Here is an 18,700-nt window from a genome sequence, read left to right on the forward strand (position 1 = left end):
GCCAGTGTGGTACAGTAGTGTTTACAGGTAGGGAATAATACAAACCATTGAATATATTCATCATTCTTGCATTACACATAATGTTCACTGAGAAATTGATTGTGGTAAGGTTTATTTTTGCATGATTCTTAGTTTATTTATGCAGATTCAATTAAGTAAACCATACTAGGGATATTCTGATGGCTTCACTATTCCCTGCAAAAACAGGACATCTCAGTCTTTTAAAGGTAGAGAAGCTGAAGTATGCTTTATGATTCACTCATTATGGTGGTTCTGTCTCAATCCTGCTCACCCGACCTGGAACATCTAGCAGTCAAATTTTATCTACCGAGGGAGTTTTCTGCCACCATCTTGGTAGCCTCAGGCCAAAGTCATGCGGAGAGTGGAGGAGCTGAGCACTATGATCAACAATCATGAAGCAAAGCACCTAAATGCCTTCCCTATCATTGCTGGTATTTTCAACCAGTTCAGCTTGAAGAAGTCTCTGAACAACTACCACCAATGTATCACCCGTGGAACCAGAGGAGCCAACACACTTGACCACTGTTATACCACCACAAAGAATGCTTACCGTGCTGTCCCACTCTCATATTTCGGAAAGTCCGATCACCTGGCAGTACTTCTACTTCCTGTGTATAGGCAAAGACTAAAGCTCGCGGCACAAGTGGTGAGAACCAAGAAGGTATAGTCAGGAGGCGAAGGAGCACTTAGAGGACGGCTTTGAGTTGGTGGACTGGACAATATTCAAGGATTAATCTTCAAATCTGAATGAATATGCAACGGTTGACATGGACTTCATCCAGACCTGTGTGGATGAGTGTGTGCCTTCAAGAACATGCCAGATATACCCGACCTGCTGAGTTCATCCAGCGTACTGAAAGTGTTGCTTTGATCTTTTACAGCATCTGCAGATTATTTTGTATTTCCAGATATACCCAAACCAAAAGCCATGGCTGTACCAGGAGATTAGTAACCTGCTGAGGGCTAGGTCTGTGGTATTCAAGACTGGTGATCCAGAAGTATAGAAGAAGTCTGGGTACAACCCACAGAAGGCTACCTTAAGAGCAACAAGACAATTTGATTGGAGTTGGCCATGGAATCAGATGCACCTCAGCTGTGGGATGGTTTTCAGGCCATTATTTCCTACAAAGCAAAACCTAACCTCATGACTGGCTGTGATGCTCATTCCCAGATGTGTTCACTTGAAAGGGAGAATAAAACTACATCCCTGTAGCATTTGGTGACCCTGTGATCTCTGCCTCGGAGACAAAATATTTTTCAAGAGGGTGAACCCTCACAAGATGGCAGGCCTGATGGTGTACCTGGTAAGGCACTGAATACCTGTGCCAATCAACTTTCGTGTTGAAACACACCTTCACTCTCAGTGCTACAGTCAGGGGTTCCCACCTGTTTCAAAAGGGCAACAATCATACCAATACCCAGGAAGAACAGGGTGAACTGTCTCAGTGACTATCGCCCAGTTGCACTCACATCTGCTATGATGAAGTACTTTGAGAGGTTGCTTATGGCCAGAATCATGTTCTGTCTAAGCAAGGACCGGGACCTGCTGTAATTTGCTTATTGCACAATAGGTCTGCATTGTATACAATTGCTCACCGCTTGGCCTTGGGTCACTTAGACAATAGGAATACCTGTGTCAGACTGCTATTTATTGATTACAGCTCAGCATTCAACATAATCATGCCCTCATTTTTAATCAACAAGCTCCAAAACCCAGGCCTCTGTAGCTCCCCCTGCAACTGGATTGTTGGTTTCCTCAGCCAGTGCGTACCAGAATTGATCACTGACAATCGACACTGACAGTAACTCAAAGGCAGCATCCATCATTAAGGACCCCATCACCCAGGACATGCCCTCTTCACATTGCTACCATCATGGAGGAGGTACAGGAGCCTGAAGACACACAGTCAATGATTCAGGAACAGCTTCTTCCCCTCTGCCATCAGATTTATGAATGGACATTGGAGCACTACCGCACTTTTTTGCTCTTTTTGCATTACTTAATTTTTTTTTATGTATCTACTTATTGTAAATTACAGTCAGCCCTCCGTATCTGCAGGTTCCGCATCTGCGGATTCAACCAACCGCAGATCGAAAATATTAGAAAAAAAATTCCAGGAAGTTCCAAAAAGCAAAACTTGAATTTGCTGCGTGCCGAGCAGTACGCTGAATCCACGTGAAGGAAGTGATGTGTACGCATACCCTGCTGTAGCCTCCCGCCATTTCACAGATCCTCAGCCTCTCTCCAGCACTCATTGTTTGAGCATTGTTTGCCTCGCGTCTCGTTTGTTCGCTGCTCGTGTTGTGAGTGAGAGGGAGGAGTTTAAGGCTAGTAAGGGATGGCTGGCTAGCTATGTAAGGCGCTACAGCCTCAAGAACTTAAAGATCACGGGAGAATCTGCATCAGCTGATGCTGAGGCAGCATCAGCGTTCCCAGAAGAGCTACGATGGTTGCGTCTGTACTGAACATGTACAGACTTTTTTTTTCTTGTCATTATTCCCTAAACAATACAGTATAACAACTATTTACATAGCATTTACATTGTATTAGGTATTACAAGTAATCTAGAGATGATTTAAAGTATACGGGAGGATGTGCGTAGGTTATATGCAAATACTACGCCATTTTATATAAGGGACTTGAGGGTCCTGGAACCAATCCCCTGCGGATACCGAGGGATGACTGTACATTGTAGTTTTTATGTATTGCAGTTACTGCAGCCACAAACAACAAATTTCACAATGTGCGTCAGTAATATTAAACATGATTCTGATTCATTTTGGTCCTGGTATAAGAAGTATGCATCAGCACCCTCAAGAGATTCAACTTCATTTTTCAACTAGGTCACATTGAATTATGACCCAATGTTAGTGTTTTGCTTACTTCTTCGCTGATTTAACTGGGATTATATTTAGGGAGTAGTGTTGATAATTCTTAATGGAAAGAACTTGTGTATTTGTCAAATATCATTTAATTCTGCTGAAAGATAACTAATTTGGCTGGGAATGGTGATTTGGGATGCTACATTCTTAATGCAACTTTATACAATTTTCAGGGATTGGGATCCGGAACTTCAAAGTGCATTCTCCAGCTTCAAGGATAGATTACAGAAGAGATATAACAAGGTTATATAAAATCCTAAGGTATAAAGTTGCTCTTGAAATAGAGCCAGTCTAATAAATAGGAAATATTGATTCCACATCTGTATTTTTCCAGTCATAATCATAGTATGTGATCAGGAGCAGAATCTGTCTTACCCATTTTCTCCAATCAATCTATGTAACCAGCTGTCAAAGAGATACCTGGAATTTACAAGATGTGCAGTGATCTAGTGAGTGACCTGAAAAAGACATATTTAGGCAATTTTAGACTGAGTTTACTTTTGATAGTGAGATGTTGCCTTTATTTTTCTTACTTAAATATCAGATTTTGTTCAAAACATTAATAAGTAGTTTTAAAGTCTTAAGCTTGAATTAGAAGGAGGTTATTTCACTGTTTTAGGGTTGTGATTATTGTGCTCTGGTGTGGACCAAATTGAAGTGATAATAAGATAAAACAGATCATTTTGAGCAGTTGTATTGAATTTCTTTTGCTTTATTGAAATAAATTGAATATCTCTCCTCCCTTTTTGAACCTCAACGACTGCTTTGTCCGGTTTTTCTTATTTACGAGATATAATGATATTTTACTGTTTTTGACTTTTCTAGTATTATGTTTACAATTTCTGAGGCAGAGGAAATAATGCAGGAAGGAATGTAAACCCAGGTGCTCAATTATAGTCTTTGCATTAACCTGAAAATTTAGTTTAGTATGACTTATTTTGAAGACTGGGTATTTTAGTTATATTAGCTGAGAGTTCAAGAAAGCTGATGCTTGATTGTAAATTTCATTATTTTTCAGTTGTATCAATGTTTACTTTTTTCTCTTCACTAATGTTGGAAGGTATTCTAATCTTACATTTGAAACATTTGCAGCACCCCTTTTGTTTTAAATATCAGATTTGTATCCTGCTCATTAGTTGCACCTCCACATTGAACTGGTGATCTTCCAATTTTCTGAATGACTGATTCACGTTGCACCAGTCTGGACATGGGTGATGTGTAGCAAAATATATAGCTACTTACTGCTTGAAGCAGATCAGATATAGACTAGAAATATTCTAAGAAGTGTGCATTGGATAATGGTTAATCTGGAGATCTAGAATCCAATCAACATAATCATTAATTTTGTAGAATATTTAATATTGCTCACTTTTTCTAAATCTGTATTCTCACTTGTATGATATTTCCTATAAAAACATATTTAAATCCATTCTTGTTTTGAAGATGGTAGGAACTTGCACTGATAATTGGACAGAAACCCAATAAACTGTTTTCCAGTTTTTGTTATGTAGAACTAGTAGTAGTTACTGATTTATTATATCACAAACAATACAGTATCTTTGCTTAAGTTATTTTCCTGGTCCTCAATATTCAAATTAGATAAGCAAGTAAGATTGCAATAGTGACGATGTTGTGATAGTACTTTCAAAGATTGTCACATCTATCAGGATGGATGGAGATTGATGTTTCTATAATCTGTCTCCAAATAAGCGATAGGCCGTATAGGACCTAAGATGGGAATCATTTTATCCTGAGGGGTAGTGAATCTTTCCTATATTTCCAATGAGGTTTCTTTAAACAATAATTGCTCATATTTCAAGTTTGCGTGTTCTTTTTTGCTTCTCTGGGAATCATTTGAGAATCATTTGTTCTTGGGTGGCTGACAAGCCAATGTGGGACTGTAGACAAGACAAGCAGGGGGATTCAAAGTGGATCATTGGAGAGATGGTGCATTTCATCATTTAGACTTGGCTTCTCTGTATTACTATGGAATGGACTATATTCTCAGTGCCATACTCATTTACCATTCTCAATTATCATAGGTTTGTGATTCCCTTAAATCTCTGTGCTAGTTACACTCTCAGAGAAGATCATTCAGTCTTTTTTTTGTTGTGGTGGAGTTCACAATAAATTTGTTTTGCAAGTCTGGTGCCAGGCATATGAACTGCATGGTTTGCTCTTGGGAGTCGATTAGAATCTCAATGCAGGAGATGTCGGCCTGGGAGAGGGCACTGACGTTGGTTCACTTACCCTGCCAATAGATTTGGAGAAATGTTTTTATTCTCTTCTGTTGTTCACTACTGGCGTTCTGCCCAGTTGTTTAGCCTGCTTTGAGCTAATTATTAGCCTGGTTGCTTAGCAACTGTCAGCTGTCTCAGGAGACGAAGGGAACTAATGCCTGGGGCAGCAGAAGTGCAGCTGAGTTGGGCGTGAGAGATGGCAAGTGGAGTTGCAGCACATGCTGCGGAACTGAGCCGAGTCTGTGGGTACATGATCAATTAGACACTGCTCAACAATCGGATGCTGATTAGCATCTCTTGTATTTGTCATGCTTTTTTACGTATTACATAGTGCTGAAACCGATCAAGTCTATGAGCAAGTGAGGAGGGATGACTAGTGCAGTGTGCATGTTCAGATACCCTGCGCAGCAAAATTTGCAGTGATTTCAGAAAGAACATTCTTTTTATACAATTATCCTTTTAAAGTACTGATCTTTCAGTTTTGAGGTAAAGCAGTTGTCATTTGCAGTTCTTTGCTTATTTTTCAAAAGTATTTATAGTTTTAACAGGAAATCTAATCATTGCTAGACCGCAGAGGTTATTCCTTTTTTGAAGTATAGGAGCTAAAAAAAATGTGTTTTTTATGTCAATCTTGAAACCAAACAGTCTGTTCACATTTTGACACAGGATGGTGGGAAGTGTAAACTGTAATGTAGAGGTTAGCACCATGCTATTACAGCTTGAGGCGTTGGCGTTGGGAGTTCAATTCTGACGTTATCTGTAGGAAGTCTGTAGGTTCTCCCCGTGGAATGCACAAGTTTTCTGAGAGTCCTCCAGTTTCCTCCACAGTCCAAAGATGTTCCGGTTAGTAGGCTAATTGGTATTGTGAATTGTCCTGTGATTAAGCTAGAGTTAAGTTGGGAGTTGTTGGTTGGCACGGTGCGAAAGGCCTGTTCCAAGCAGCATCCCTAAATTACTAAAGTGAAATGAAGAATATGAAGTCCATCCAACTCCAGCAAAACAAAAGCAGAAGTGAGCTACCTTTTGCACATTTACACCTGTGAGCATTTTTCATTCTTCTGTGTCCTGAACGAGTATTTGTGAATAATAATAAATTGCCAAATCTCTGGAAACTTTAATTTTGTTTCTTTTTAAATTAAAGTTGGTCTTTCTCAATGATATTTGTGCTTCATTTTCCTATTTTGACTACTAGATAAGTTTTTTTTAGGCTTAGTCGTACAAAAGAGAAATGGGCACGTTCCTGCTGATCCTTTTGCACATCTACTGAAAACATATTTGCCTGTATTCAAGGCAGTATTCTTCACTGCCATGTCTATCTAAGTATCTCTCAAATGTGGTCATAATTTGGTATATATCTGTCAGGTCAAGATTTGTGCTCCAGAAAAAGTGAGCCTCAGCCTATCGGATCTCTCTTAAACTATAACCCTCCAATTTATACAAACTCCTTGTGAATTTCCTCCACTTTTTCCAGTGCTATCATGACTAGAGAGCTGCACATAATATTCTGCAGTGTATTCTAACCAGTGTTTTGTTAAGTTATTTGGATGAATGTTTATTAGCAAAAGGTTAATTCTACTAGATTGGTCAGTCTTTAATTATTAGATGTCTGCCATCAGTGGTAATCGACTATACTGGTACTCTATCCAGGTATAGGAAAACCAGTAGTTTTTCACTTGTGTTTAATTCATTGACCTGGAGTGATAATGAATGGATCAGATTTTTAAAAACATAGAAAACATACAGTACAATACAGGCCCTTCAGCCCACAAAGCTGTGCCGAACATGTCCCTACCTTTGAACTACCTAGGCTTTACCCCTAGCCCTCTATTTTTCTAAGCTCCATGTAGCCATCCAGGAGTCTCTTAGAAGACCCTATCATTTCTGCCTCCACCACTAGTGCCGGCAGCCCATTCCATGCAATCACCACTCTCTGCGTATAAAACTTAGCTCTGACATCTCCTCGGTACCTACTTCCAAGCACCTTAAAACTATGCCCTCTCGTGCTAGCCATTTCAGCCATGGGGAAAAGCCTCTGACTATCCACATGATCGATGCCTCTCATTATCTTGTACACCTCTATCAAGTCTCCTCTCATCCTCTGTCACTCCAAGGAGAAAAGGCCGAGCTCATTCAACCTATTCTCATAAGGCATGCTCCTCAATCCAGGCAACATCCTTGTAAATCTCCTCTGCATCCTTTCTATGATTTCCACGTCCTTCCTATAGTGGGGCGACCAGAATTGAGCACTCCAAGTGGGGTCTGACCAGGGTCCTATATAGCTGCAACATTACCTCTTGGCTCTTAACCTCAGTTCCACAATTGATGAAGGCCAGTGCACCGTATGCCTTCTTAACCACAGAGTCAACCTGCATAGCAGATTTGAGTGTCTAAGTTTTGAACTACGTTAGATGTTGTACTGATCAGTACAAAGGTAACAAATGGGATGAATGCATAACTGGTCCTGGTCTCCTGAGACATTCATATGATCAAAATAAGATGAAGTTTGTCTCAAAGGTAATGTGTAGTATAAATAAATCTAGAGATTTTGTGTATAAGATGCTTAAAATCAAAAATCTTATGACCATTATTATCCATTTCTTTATTGTCATATGTTCAAAGCTATGTTCATTGTTATATAATTTCACTTTTAATGATTGATCATTGTTGTAGATTCCAGAGACTTTCTCCTCACCGCCCCCCATGTTATTCCTTAATGTCACTAATTTACTATTCCATTTGATTTTTTTTCTTCTGATTTTATTTTAAGAAAGTTGCAGTGCACATACTGCTACTCAATGATCTGGCTGCTTCTTGCAATGGAGTGTGATTGTGAAAGTATTGTTTTCTGCAGTTCATCATTGTCTCAAGATTATGTGGCTTCTGAACCCAGCTCTTTGACTTTTAACTATATTACAAAATAAAGTTAAAAATCTTGCCTGTAATACTATATGAAATTTTCATTTTTATAAAGTATTTAAGAATGATCTAGCATCTTCTGCCATAACTGCTTAGCTCCCAAGAAATATTTTTATAAGTCTCAAGTGCCTCTGAAAGTGCTGCTTTCTTGGCTACATGATATTTGAGGAGGGATCCGAGAAGAGCTGCATTGGAAAATTTAATTTCCCACATGGAAAAACTAGTTGGGCTTTTATTGTATGGTCATCCTCTTCAGAATGCCACAAACGTTAATATTGAAATTATAATGTTAGTGAAACCGCGTTAAGTTCTTGAGCCTCATTAGTCTACTTCTTACTGTGGTTCACCTTGCTGGAAGGTGGTCACACGTTTATCTTGCCTCATATTCCAAGAAGCTTTTATTCCTAAATGAAGATGATAGCCTTCCAGCTAAACCAGAAACATATTGTGATCTAGAAATGGATGCAGCCTTGCTACCTTATTGCTACTCCCACAACCAAAATATGTTGTATCGGATTGAAAGTCAAGTATGTATTCTTTTGGACTGCATCGTTTAGCTGCTTTTTGCATCAGCTTACTTAGCCACTGAGGATATTGTATGCCTGCAGAACTGAATTTGATTTTGCTAGAAGAATTAGCTCAATTAATTAAATGATTAATAGAGAAAATTAGCAAAGATGTTGCCTGGACTTGGGCACTTGAGTTACAGTATAGGGAAAGGTTGAATATGTGATTAGCTGTATTGCAGTTACTCTATGGTAATAAAACGAAATGTTGCAAATACTTGGGTCAGGCAGCATGTGGCTAGAACAACAGCATTTTAATATTCAAACCAAGACCTTTAAATGGAATGAGACAAAGTTAGAAAACAATTTTCAGAGAAGAATGCTGAGAGGATTGAATGCTACAAACTGATGGTGCTGACTGAGGGGTGAAGGTTTGCTGATTGCAGATGATATGTCAATGTTGAAATTGTGAGATCAAGTGCAGTAGCTGGAAATCTTGAATAAAATATTGGAAATGGGCAATAAATCAGGCAACAGAAAACATTAGTGTTGGTTTGGTCTCCTAATTGTTGTATTGTGTAGTATAAATGATGAAATTAAAGTCTATGAAACAAGTGGGCAGTAATTGTGGGGGGCTAATGTCTACTTTATAAACCCCTATAAAGTCCCATGGTGGAAGTTAATAATCAAAATCTAAAGTACATGCAATTGGGGCAATGTACCCAATCAGTTTAATGGATGGCAATCAATGAGTGTATTTGTACTCCATTGTGAAATTTTGCAGTTGGGGAAAGTATTGGAGGGAAGTGGGGATAGAAAATAATTGTAAAAATAATTTGTGCAGGTCATGGTTGCGTACCACAGGTGGAGCTAAGTTCCTTGATCAATTGTTACACTAATTAAGTTCTTAGAGTTGACTAATTTGATATGTATTGCCAACTGTTTTTTAAATGAGCATTTTCCTTGCAAGTTTCATGCAATCATAATGCATCAGTGCTGCATATATAAAGACATTTTGGAACACTAACTTTTTAAGCTGATAGCAGATTCAATAAATAGAATTTTCTGTTTGCCAAGATATAATGAGCAGTGTCACAGGCATATTTAACACGTTCACATAACTCATGATTTATTGGGTGAATCTGATGGTTAAATTTGCAAATGACACAGGTAGGTAAGAAATTTGTGAAGATGATGTTTGGGGCTACAAAAAGATATGGATAGGTTAAATAAGTGGGCAAACATCTAGCAAATGGAAGATTGTGTGGGACAGTGCAAAATACGTGAAATTTTACAGGATTTTTTTAAAGCGGTACATTTAAATTGTTGAAAGTTACAGAGCTCAGTCTGTCCTAATACTAGATTTTTGTCTATGTACATGGATACTGTAAGTGACTGGGAAAGGGGAAAGAATTTTCACTTCAAAAATGAAAATGGTTTGCTGAGCCTGTTTCAAACCTTACTATTCATAGCCTATACAGGTAAAGAAGCTTAATTACCTATGACTGTCACATTCACTCATTTAGACATCTTGTTCTTTTCCCATCCTCACCATCTCTCCCATCTTTTCTGCCACCAAAAACTAATTTGTTTTCTATCTTGCCCGGTTTTGGCTGGGTGTCTGACTTGAAACATTAACTGTTTCTCTTTCCACAAACACCGGTTGATTTATTGAGCCTGTACAGGTTTTTCCATGTTTATTTCAGAATGTTTTTATTGCAGGAGAATTAAATACAAAAGCAGGAAGGTTATGCTTCAGTTATGCAGGACAAAAGTGAGGCCTCATTTGGAATCTCCGGCCTCATTTGGAATCTCCAGTACACAGTGCAGTATTGAAACTTTTAAATAACGAAGGATGTTAATGTATTGGAAGGGTTCATTGTCTCATAATGCAAGGCTGGACAGTCCAGGCTTGTACCTACAGGAGTTTCGAAGAGTTAGAGGAGGATTTGATGTCTCTGTTGTGAATCTCTGGAGTTCTGTACAGCCAAGTGAGTGGTCAGTGGGATTATTTAAGGCAGAGTTTGGATTCTGAAGGAATCGAGTGATTATCCAATCATCTTTTACTATCTTTAGTAAGTACTGTCAAAATAAAGAGCCCTTAATATGCTCCTCTTTCTTAGATTACCCCTTGGCACATGGATGACTTGCTCCCATTTCTAGCTCCCTGGGTTCTGTGATTAATGTAGGAAACGCTGACAACCCATTGACTGGTGGAGCATAAGGTGGCCAATGAAATGGGCAGTTGGATAGCTTGAGTTCATTTACATGGGACTTCTATGTACACTCCGCATATTGGTCATTTTGGGTTCAAAATGGTCCTTTTATCCTTTGCAACACACATAAAAGTTGCTGGTGAACGCAGCAGGCCAGGCAGCATGTCTAGGAAGAGGTGCAGTCGACGTTTCAGGCCGAGACCCTTCGTCAGGACTTTTATCTTTTGAACAGTTTTGGATAAATTTCTGAGTCAGTGGGATTACTGTGCTTGTTTTCGCTAGGAGCGTTTGAGAAAATCCTTGAATTTATTTTGTCTGCCTGGTTATCTAATTTGTGCCAGTTGGGAATAGCTTGTTTTGTGATGCTAGGCACACAACCATAGCCTACTCAATAGAGCCAACAGAGTGCAATTAGATTGGGGATGTTGTCTGGGAAAGAATGGTTTGTTTGACCTTCCACTGAAGATGCAAAATATTTTTAGCAGCGGCAATATTAGTATTATCTTTCCAGTGCCTTGATATGCTTGAGAATTGAACTAACAGCAAGTACTTTAAGGCTTGAAATACTGATGCCTGGTAGATTAATTTTGTATCATGTTTCTAGTCTTGATTTTTTTTTAAAGTGCATTTTCCTAGGTGAACCAAATACTGTGTTGGTACACTGGTGATGGCGGATTTCATCGTCCGTGTAACTGCGGAAATGTGGCATCTGTGGAATGGGAAGTCTGCTTCTGTTTCTTTTCAGGGTGTAATACAGCAAGGAACAGGTAGAGAGAGGAGCTTTAGTCTTGCAGATGTTGAACTTCCCATTAATTTGTATGCCTTGATGAACAAGTTGGTCAATGATATGGATCTCGGCCTTCAAATGTGAGCAAACGTAAGCATTATCAGTATAGTGCCATTCATCTGATGACATTGATCTAACCTTGGACTTTGAATTTGTTTCCTGTTAAATGAGACAGGATTTCTGCTTCAACAAGCAAAAAGTCCATCCCCCAAGATGAAGGACAAAAAACAGATCCTCCTGGATGACTTCAGCCTCGAAATGCAATCCTTGCATTTTGCGATCCGCAAAATGATTTTGTCACAACCAGCAGCCTATTTTGTCAGGACCTTGAGGTATTAGCTCTGCTCCGACATTAGCACCTGTTGGATTATATCATTGAAAGAAGGACCATAAGGATCTGTCACCTGTCTGTGACAAGTATTGATGACTGTTGAACTGACCTCTGCCCAGTATGTCATATTAACCTCCATTAAACTGACTCCAAAATGGTGCCATAAAACAACAGGGCTGAAGTTATGAAAGAAGAGAACACATCACAGGCAACCTGTTAGCACTAGCCAATAGAGCTGTAGAATAACTACAACTGATGGTCTGGCTTGAAGGCAGCCATAACTGACTCTTTTAAATAGACCAGCAAAGCTCAAAGTAAATTTATTATCAAAGTAAGTGTGTGTGTATAGATAGAGATGTGTATATATTATATCACCATATACTGTGCTGAGATTTACTTTCATGTGGGCGTTCACAGTAAGCACAAAGAAACACGATAGAATCAATGAATAACTGCACACAAAGACGGGAAAACAACAAATCTGTAAATACAAAAAAGGGGGGGGGGGAAATTAATATTGACAACCTGTTGTAGAATCATTGAAAGTGAGTCCATGGATTATTGAATCAGTTCAATGTTGGAGTGAGTGAACTTATCCTCCCTGGTTCAGGAAACTGATGGTTGAAGTAATAACTTCCTGAACCTGGTGGTGTGCGGCCTCCCTGATGGCAACAGCAAGAAGAGAGCATGGCCTAGATGATGGGAGTCCTTGATGGATGCTGCTTTCTTGTGACAGCGCTCCATGTAGATGAACTCAGTGGTGTGATGTACTGGGCAGTATTCACTGGTTTTTGTAGTAAGAAAAAAAAACAGCACAAAGAAAGCAACTGGTGTGATTAGAATCACTAGAACATCTAGGAACTAAATAACTACAAATGTAATGCCTTTATTGGAAGCATAACAATGTCTTATGAAAATGAAATGGAACTCAAGTTTTCTGACAAAGGAGATCTAGCAAAAATCCTAGATAGCATCATTTCTGAGATCTCAGGAGCTCTAAAGTCTCTCCACCATGACAAGGTGACAATCTTCAGAGAGTGTAGTTAAATAATCTTAGTGTAGAATTGTCGGTTTTCTGAGCTAGTGATTTGAGGTGTGCTACACAAATACAGATCATTAGAAAATGTAAATATAGAAATGAATTGTAATGTTTTTCTAATTTAGCAAAGCCACCACAGCACTTCTAATTTGAGTACGTATTGACTGACTGCAAGTGTATTTGCATTAAGCCAAGGCTTTGCAAGGTGCCAGTAGTATCTCATGTTTACTAATGCTCTATGTAAGATTCAAAGAACTGAATGCTTTGAAGATTAATACGCACTTAGTAATTTAATTTTGACATTGGAAAAATTGGTTACTTGCAGATCCAAGAAGGATAAGCTACCTAGCTAGTTTAAAAGAACTTCAATTACTTGTTCAGTGTCCATGAGGTAGCTGTTGATATGTAAGAAATTTTTGCTTTTAAAAAACATTTAAATAAAGGTCATCGCTGATACGGGTATTCTTCACAGTCAAATAGATTAGTGATAATTTGAAGTAATTAAACATGAATTGTAATGGGTTGGGACCAGCCGACTTGATAAATGTTTGAGAAACCTATTTCACAACATTCCATGTCTTCAGGTTTCTTACAGTTTGAAAGATGGGTATCCTGAGCCTGTAATATAACCACAGAAAACATTTACAGTAATTATTTTACAACCTTCATTTTTCTTATTCAGGCTATCAATGTGGGGAAACATAATTGGCTTTCAGCTTGTACAATGCTATGTTTGTGATATCTGTTGTCCTTGTATTCACTCCCACTTCCAATTTTTGTATTAAATTGCCATACATCAGAATTGGGCTTAATGATATTACTTTATCACTGGTTTCTGCAGCTCTGACTATTTCAGGGAAAAATTTATCTTGACTGAGGCAACAGTGTGAGCCATCAAAAGAAAGTCAGAGCAGAAAGAGTTATGTTTTGTCCATTCCTTTCTATGGTTAATTACGATTACAGAGCAAACATTGGGATGATCTCAAAGGTGATCCATATCGCGTTAACTGAAAGTTTTACAGACGGAGGTTGATGGTCTTTGCAAAAGGATATTATGCACATAAGAAGGTAAGTGACGTAGAAGTAAGCCACGTGCAGTAAACTTTGTAACAATCTCAAATGACCAACCTCTGTTATTAGATTAGATTATGAGGACACTCAGTCCTCGTTTATTGTCATTTAGAAATGCATGCATTAAAAAAATGATACAATGTTCCTCCAAAATGATATCACAAGAAACACAGGACAAACCAAGACTAAAACTGACAAAACCGCATAATTATAACATATAGTTACAACAGTGCAAAGCAATACCGTAATTTGATAAAGAGCAGACCATGGGCACGGTAAAAAAAAAAGTCTCAAAGTTCCGATAGCCTCATCATCTCACACAGACGATAGAAGGGAGGAACGCTCCCTACCATGAACCTCCAAGCGCAGCAAACTTTCCGATGCAGCACCATTGGAAGCACCCAACCACAGCGGACTCTGAGTCCGTCCAAAAACTTCAATCCTCCGACCAGCCCTTCGACACCAAGCACTGTCCTCTGCCGAGCATTTTGACCCCGCCCCGGCCGCTGAGCAACAAGCAAAGCCAAGGACTCGGGGCCTTCTGCTCCAGAGATTTCGGACCACACAGTAGCAGCAGCAGCGAAGCAGGCATTTCAGAAGTTTCACCAGATGTTCCTGCATGCTCTCACGTGTGTCTCCATCAAATCAGGATTGTGCGCGGCACCTTACTTGACAAATAACAGACATCACCACCAGAGTGGCCACTGCGAACTGCATCGTGCCGCTATCTTCTCCTCTCCTCTATGTAGGATTTTGAAGCACTCTCCAAATATAATTTATTGATTTACAAAAATTATCACTTGCGGTACAGTTGAGAATCTGGTTAAAACAAATTTTTAAAAGTTGAAGTTCTAAATTCAGTACTGAGTGATTCTGCATTGTCAGATGTGATGTCTTAAGAATGAAACGATCTGATTACACGCCTTCGGAACAGTTTTAAAAAATCCCCTCACCTTCTTTCAAGAACAAGTGGGTTCATTATCTCTGGCCAATGTGCTCTAATCAGTTAATATAACTTGATTACCACCTATCACAGTGCTGTTTGTAAGAGCATGTGGTATGTGTGTGGAAAAACAGCTACTGTATTTCATGTACTACCTTTAAAGTGATATATATTAAATGTAAAGTACATTGCAATATCTTGATGTTGAGAATGGCATTTCCCTTTTTGTGGAGTGTTGACAATATTGGCATTGAAGAAATTCTTCAATACTCTCACATTTATCAGTGGCGCGTGGATAAGTGGTTAAGGCGTTTGTCTAGTGATTTGAAGGTCGCTAGTTCTAGCCTTGGCTGAGGCAGCATGTGTGTCCTTGAGCAAGGCACTTAACCACACATTGCTCTGCGACGACACTGATGCCAAGCTGTATGGGTCCTAATGCCCTTCCCTTGAACAACATCGGTGGTGTGGAGAGGGGAGACTTGCAGCATGGGCAACTGCTGGTCTTCCATACAACCTTGCCTAGGCCTGTGCCCTGGAAACCTTTCAAGGCGCCAATCCATGGTCTCATGAGACTAACAGATGCCAATATATTAGTTGAAACACCACAGCCTTACATTATCCTGGTAGATGTTTGACATTGCTTGGTAATTTAGTTTATGGTGATAAAAATGTTCATTATATTTTATGCAAACCAACCACAATTTTGACTCCTGTTGTCTTATACCTTGAGCTCAGTTACAAAAATGTCTTCACTATTAAAAGTGCATATTCTTGTGCTTCAAAACATGCCTGTGTCTGCCCAAGTGGTCATGTTTTCTCAGTGCTGTAAAACTCAAGTCTTCAACATTTATTCTTTTTTTTTTAAAAGCCAGATTTGTTTAACTTGGTGAGTTGTTTCCCTAACATCTGCTAAAGAGCGCAGCATCCATTATGAAGGAGCCCCACCATTCAGATCACGCTGCTGCTATCAGGAAGGTGCAGGAGTCTCAGGACTTGCGCAACGAGGTTCAGGAACAGTTATTACCTCTCAACCATCAGGCTCTTGAACCAGAGTGCATAACTTCACTCAGCCCATCTCTGAACTGTTCCCACAACATATGGAGTCACTTTCAAGGACTCTCCATCTGATGTTCTCGATATTTATTATTACAGTTTTTCTTTTGTATTTGTAGTTTGTTGTCTTTTGGACATTGTTTGCTAATCCTTTTGGGTGCAGTCTGTTGTTGATTCTATTGTTTTCTTGGATTTACTGAGTATGCCCACTAGAAAATGAATCTTAGGGTTATATATGGTGACATATATGTACTCTAATAATAAATTTACTTTGAACTCTTCAGCATTTCCCTATTTAATCAGCTAAAGCATTGTATAAAACAAATTCTCCTGTCAATTTGTGTATATTCCTCCCAACCTTTAGTAAGGATTCTGTCTTTGGGTGAGAGGAAATTATTAACCCCAGACCAGAACAAAATAATTGAAACCAGGATGGTGTTACGGACAGGATAGGTAGAGCATTCATAAGAAACATTGATTTATTGCTTCTATTTATATAGATTTTCTGTAACTTTAGAACTTTTTTCAAATTACGTCAGTGAAGTACTCTATAACAGTTAACATTGTTATGGAAGGAAATAATGGCAACCACCTTGCCCTGTGTTCTAAATGGCCAGGCAAGTTTTTATTACTAATGGAGTTGGCTGAGGGCTTTGTTTTTCAACTTGGGAATGTTGTGTCAGCAAATCAGGATGGTGGAATTGGGAGAAGGTTCTAGAAAACGGCGCGCGGAGAGGTTTTTGTGACGGACACTGGCATGCGTCAAGGTTTTTTTTGGCGGGAGCTGGGAGAAGACAGAAGAGAAGATGGCTGAGGATGCCATCCCTGTCGCACAAGGTGCTTTGTGCAGATGAATGGCTTCAAGGAGGAGGGACCAATACTCCAGTTTGTTCGAGATGGATTTTAAGTGACATTTGGAATGTGGTGTGTGCTTTCACGCAGTCCGAGGGTCCAGTGCATGAGTTAAAAACAACTTCAAGATGAACTCCAACTTATGTGCAAATTTAACTGTTTTTAATTATGATGAGCCCTTTCTGTCTGAATTTTTCTTTAATAACTGTTGTTAACATTCATAAATATAATTTATAGTTGTATGTAGTTATTTCTTGCTGATGGGTGATTGCATGGGGGCAGTAAATTGCACAGTATTCATACAGACGGGGGTTCGGGTGGGCAAGACACCCCAACCTCACAGGCTTGGTGAGATCCAAGTCTTGGTGACCCTAGATGTACAGAGTCAGAGAAAGGTGGTTTTCTCACCACTGAGTCAGGTGGCTGTCAGCGAGAGGCTAATGAGCAGCCCAGTATAAAGAGGGTTTCACAAATTTCTATAGATGTACCACGGGGAGCATTCTGACTGGATGCATCACAGCTTGCTGTAGAGGCTCCAATGCACAGAGTTGCAGGGTTTTGTAGACTCAGCCAGCTCCATTGCTGGCACAACCTACCGAACATTGAAGACATCTTCATTAGGCAGTGCCTCAAGAAGCCAGCGTCCATCATTTAAAAACCCTCAGCAGACCGGTCATTCTCTAATCTCATTACTAGGAGGTACAGGAGACAATTCAGAAACAGCTTCTTTACCTCTGCTTCAGATTTCTCAAAGGTCCATGAACACCATCTTGTGCCTTTTCTTTTGCACTATTTCAAGATTCCAGATTGTTTAGTCATTTCCTTTACACAAGTGTAAGGAGAACAAAATAATTGTTACTCTAGATCCGGTGCAGCACAGGAAAAACAGAAAAATAGATAAATGCACAAAATAAATAAATAGATAAGATAGTTTATGTATAAATATGTATGTGTGTGTGTATATATGTGTGTGTGTGTGTGTGTGTATATATATATATATATATATATATATATATATAAATGTATGTATAGTATGTCCATGAAGTGACTCTAGGCTGTACATAAGGTGACTGAAAGGAAGTAATAAAGTAGTGGTGGAGTTAGTGGGTGGAGGTGTTGATCAGTTGTGCTGCTTGGGGAAAGTAACTATTTACTTATTGAGATACAGCATGGAGTAGGCCCTTCCACCCTTCGAGCTGTGCCTTTTGAGTCTGGTGGCCCTGTCATTGATACTACATGGCCTCTTCCCTGATGGGAGTGGGACAAACAGTCTATGAGCAGGGTGGGTGGGATCCTTCATGGGTAATCTGTAGTAATTTTGTGTCTTTGCACTGTCCTGCTGCCACAAAACAAATTTCACATCATAGGAGAGTGATGGTGATTGACAAATGATTGACAAATTGGATCTGGTTCTAGCTGTACATGCTGTCCAGTTTTGATTCTCTTTCTGTTGACTAATTGCTGGGGTATATATTCAAACATTAAAGTTTTACTCAAGGCTAAGTAGTCGCTGTTCCTTTAAATTGGCCTTATCGGTTCATATTGAAAGCTGTTGAACCACAACTGTTTTCTAAGATGCCCATGATAGAAAAATGGTGACCATACGGAAACATACAGGAGACAATTAGTTAACAATTAGCAGTTTAATAAAAACACTAGACTTTTTTTGTTTTCTTAACTTTAAAGCAAGTTATATTTATTCTACTTCTACCATGTGATTAAATACACACCTGAAACCTCTGCATAGGGCTTTTTGACCATTGCACACTTCAGCAAAATAGAAGTAAGGTTCAATAAAATCAAACCCAAACCTTCATTCTTATTGATGTGATAAATACTTAA

General features: G+C 39.2%; 1 protein-coding gene across 11 annotated transcripts in view; it reads left to right on the top strand.

The window, feature by feature from the left end:
- LOC140204772 (activating transcription factor 7-interacting protein 1-like) overlaps positions 1 to 18,700 on the top strand; it is a 145,846-nt gene that overhangs the window by 19,691 nt on the left and 107,455 nt on the right. The window contains exon 1 of one of the 11 annotated variants that reach the window (XM_072271550.1): positions 13,987 to 14,007. The exons of the other annotated variants lie outside the window; for them this stretch is intronic. The gene's annotated coding sequence lies outside the window, so the exon portion shown is untranslated. Of the gene's footprint in view, positions 1 to 13,986; positions 14,008 to 18,700 lie in introns of those variants that run through there. 11 annotated transcript variants of the gene reach the window in all.

The sequence above is a fragment of the Mobula birostris genome, chromosome 11 (genome assembly GCF_030028105.1).
Source record: "Mobula birostris isolate sMobBir1 chromosome 11, sMobBir1.hap1, whole genome shotgun sequence".
Classification (NCBI taxonomy): domain Eukaryota; kingdom Metazoa; phylum Chordata; class Chondrichthyes; order Myliobatiformes; family Myliobatidae; genus Mobula; species Mobula birostris.